The sequence below is a fragment of the Arachis hypogaea genome, chromosome 20 (genome assembly GCF_003086295.3).
Source record: "Arachis hypogaea cultivar Tifrunner chromosome 20, arahy.Tifrunner.gnm2.J5K5, whole genome shotgun sequence".
In the NCBI taxonomy this organism is placed as follows: Eukaryota; Viridiplantae; Streptophyta; class Magnoliopsida; order Fabales; family Fabaceae; genus Arachis; species Arachis hypogaea.
In genome coordinates, this window is record NC_092055.1 from 83,162,362 (window position 1) to 83,166,456 (window position 4,095).

The 4,095-nt window shown below is 40.8% G+C and overlaps 1 non-coding gene across 1 annotated transcript; it reads left to right on the forward strand.

The window, feature by feature from the left end:
• Positions 1–345: 345 nt before the first annotated feature.
• Positions 346–453, forward strand: LOC112788359 (small nucleolar RNA R71). The gene has a single exon (XR_003195726.1). It is a non-coding gene; the product is annotated as a small nucleolar RNA R71 (small nucleolar RNA).
• The last annotated feature ends 3,642 nt before the right edge of the window (positions 454–4,095 follow it).

Below are 4,095 nucleotides of genomic sequence, written 5' to 3' on the forward strand. Positions count from 1 at the left end.
ACAAACTCTCTGTGGGACTAACTGTTAGTTTTGCTGTGGTGGAGAAGGTTGAGCTTGCTGAACTTGTTGTTGATTCAATTGCATCTACTTCAGCAAGTTGGTCATTTCATAGATACTCTGAGTTAAAGCAGCAGTCTCTCTGCTAGAGGATACTTCTGTAATGGCTTTTGAACGGCCTTGTTTCTGCCTGTGATTCTAAGTAGATTCAGCTAAGTCGCTGATCAATTGCCATGCCTCATCAGTGGTCTTGTACTTTTTCATAGACCCATTACTAGCACTTTCCAATGTGGTCTTATCTTGAGGCCTCATGCCCTGTGTGACGTAACCGAGTAACACTATCTTGTCAATCATATGGTGGGGGCATGCTTCCAGAAGATTATTGAAGCGCTCCCAGTACTCATAGAGAGTCTCAAATTCGTCTTGAATAATCATGGAAATGTCTTTCCTCAGTTTATCAGTAACTTCAGCTGGAAAGAACTTTTCCAAAAATTCTCTTCTAAGTGTATCCCAGTCGGATACAGTTGTTGCGGGTTGAGTGTAGTACCACTCTCTTACCTTTCCCTCAAGAAAAAATGGGAAAGCTTTCAACAAGATTGAAGTTTCATCTGCACCATCACGCCTGACAGTAGAACATGCTACTTGAAAATCTCTCAGGTGCCTGATAGGCTCTTGAGCAGGTAAGCCATGAAACTTGGGCATCGAATTGAGCAGTGTATTCTTTATTTCAAAGTCTGTAGCCACCGCTGGATGATGCGCTTGAAACGGTTGCATTGTAAAATTAGGGGCTCCAGCCTCCTGGATAGTAACTCTCCTAGGTGCTGCCATGTCACCTACATGTAAATCAACCGAATCAGTAGAACGGGGGCTGGTTTCTTCCTCAAATGACGTTTCAAATCCGCCCTCTGAGAAGACTAACCTATGCCGAGCTTGCCTTATTCATGAAATAGTTCTTTCAATCTCAGGATCGAATACTAGCAAGCTTGGATGAGGAAGTGAATGCGCCATCTAACGAAAGAAACAAGAAGCTCATAGTAGCAAGATAAAATAAAATTCAAATAAATAAATTCCAATCAATAACTTAGCACTCTATTGCAACTCCCCGGCAACGGCGCCAAAAATTGACGTGACGGAAATTGGCGAGTCAAGAATTGTTATAAAATATGCATTGCAAGTATAGTTCTTAACCAACCAGAAATCCGCTTATCAATTTAGAAGGGTGTCACAAAAATTAAAATCAAAATACTGGGAGTATAAATCCTAGGTCGTCTCCCAACGAGTTGCAGAAAGGTGTGCTATTTTATTAATTAGATATTTTCAAAAAGAGTTTGAGTTGAATAAACAGGAAATTAAATTGGAGAAATTAAGTAATTTAAATAAAAGTCTTGACTGGGAGTAGATTAGTTGGAAGCCCTATTCTTGTTGTAGTACTCTCAGGATTAATTGATAATTGAAGGTTATTCTGTTTAGTTATCCCTTACTAGGTAAGGGAAGGTCAAACAAGTTGGAATGATGTTTCTATTCACAAGTTCCAATCCGCTCAATTAAAAAGGATTAATGTCAGTGACTAGAGAGCATCCCAACAATAAACCCAATTACAATTTTTCCTTTAAGCACCCCAACTCAAGGGTTCCTTTCAATCAACTCCCCATCAAGTTAGGGAACTACTCGCTCATTGTGAATGTAGAACTCATAACATGGGAAAGGGAATTAAAGAAAGACATGATAAATAAAACTCGAAGGAATCAATTGAAAATAAAGGTAACTCTTGTATTAATAAATTCTAAAATAATCCAATAGTAAAATTGAGTAAATTAAAGGGCATGGAAGAGTAAAGCCATGTAAAGAAAATGAACTAAAATGACGAAGTCTTGATGAGGTAATAACTTTTCTCAATATCCCAATGCAAAGAGCAATAGAAAATAAAATCCTATGAACTATGAATGTGTAGAGAGAGAAAAAAACCTAGAGGAGGAGTAAAACTAGATCTAAAAACTAAAATGTGTAGAATGAATGTTGTTTTGGTTTCTGCATGTTCTCTGGCTCTAGTCTGCTTTTCTGGGCCGAGAACTGGGTCAAAGCAGGGCCCAAAATTGCCCCCTGCGAATTCTGCAGATTATGCAGATCTCGCACGTCACGCGATCGCGTCATTCATGCGGCCGCGTCATTCGGCGTTTTGCCCTTCCACGCGAGCGCGTCGTCCACGCCTCCGCGTCACTTGTGCTATTCCAATCCGCGCGGTTGCGTGAGCCATGCGGCCGCGTCACTGCGATTTCCTCTCTTTCGCGCGGTCGCGTGAGCCATGCGGCTGCGTCACTTCTCGCTGGTCATCTCCTCAATTTCTTGTGTTCCTTCCATTTTTGCAAGCTTCCTTTCCAATCTCCAATTCATTCATGCCCTGTAAAGCCTGAAACACTTAACACATAGATCACGGCATCGAATGGAATAAGGGAGAATTAAAATACATAATTAAAAGTCTCTAGGAAGCAAGTTTTCAATCATGTAATAATTTTAGGAAGGAAATATAAATGCATGCTGATTATATGAATAAGTGGGTAAAGATCATGATAAAACCACACAATTAAACACATTATAAACCATAAAATAGTGGTTTATCAGTCTGCCATCTCTAGTGAGATTCTTGCAGCTTGTACCTCAAAGATTTTCAGTTTCTCCATTACAGAGAGTGGCATGAGGTTTATCCCTGACCCCAGGTCACACAGAGCCTTCTCAAAGGTCATGGTGCCTATGGTACAAGGTATGAAGAATTTTCCGGGATCCGGTTTCTTCTGAGGTAATGTCTGCCTCATTAATGCATTCAGTTCGTTGGTGAACAAGGGGGGTTCATCCTCCCAAGTCTCATTACCAAATAAACTGGCATTCAACTTCATCAATGCTCCTAGATACTTAGCAACCTGCTCTTCAGTGACATTTTCATCCTATTCAGAGGAAGAATAGTCATCAGAGCTCATGAATGGCAGAAGGAGGTTCAATGGAATCTCTAGGGTCTCTGTATGAGCCTCAGATTTCTTTGGTTCCTCAAAGGGGAACTCCTTTCTGTCCAGGGGACGTCCCATGACGCTTTTCTCATTGGGATTCACGTCCTCCTCACTCTCTCCAAGTTCAGCCATGTTGGTCATTGTTATGGCCTTGCACTCTCTCTTGGGGTTTTCTTCTGTATTGCTTGGGAGAGTACTGGGAGAAGTTTCAGTAATCTTCTTACTCAGCTGACCCACCTGTGCCTCTAAATTTCTAATGGAGGACCTTGTTTCATTCATGAAACTTAGTGTGATCTTGGATAGATTAGAAACTTTGGTTGCCAGGTCAGAATGGCTCTGTTCAAAATTCTCTGTCTGTTGTTGAGAAGATGATGGAAAAGGCTTGCTATTGCTAAACCTATTTCTTCCACCATTATTATTGAAGCCTTGTTGAGACTTCTTTTGGTCATTCCATGAGAAATTTGGATGATTTCTCCATGAAGGTTTATAGGTGTTTCCATAGGGTTATCCCATGTAATTCACCTCTGCCATTGCAGGGTTCTCAGGATCATAAGCTTCCTATTCAGAAGATGCTTCTTTAGTACTGTTGGATGTAGCTTGCAATCCATTTAGACTCTGAGAAATCATATTGACTTGCTGAGTCAATATTTTGTTCTGAACCAATATGGCATTCAGAGTATCAATTTCAAGAACTCCCTTCTTCTGAGGCGTCCCATTGTTCACAGGATTCCTCTCAGAGGTGTACATGAACTGGTTATTTGCAACCATTTCAATGAGTTCCTGAGCTTCTGCACGGGTTTTCAGATGAAGAGATCCTCTTGCAGAATGGTCCAATGACATTTTTGACAACTCAGACAGACGATCATAGAATATACTTATGATGCTCCATTCTGGAAGCATGTCAGTAGGACACCTTTTGATCAGTTGCTTATATCTTTCCCAAGCTTCATAGAGGGATTCTCCTTCCTTCTATCTGAAGGTTTGGATTTTCACTCTAAACTTGCTCATCTTTTGAGGTGGAAAGAATTTGGCCAGGAAAGCACTGACCAGCTTATTCCAAGAGTTCAGGCTTTCCTTAGGTTGTGAATCCAACCATGTT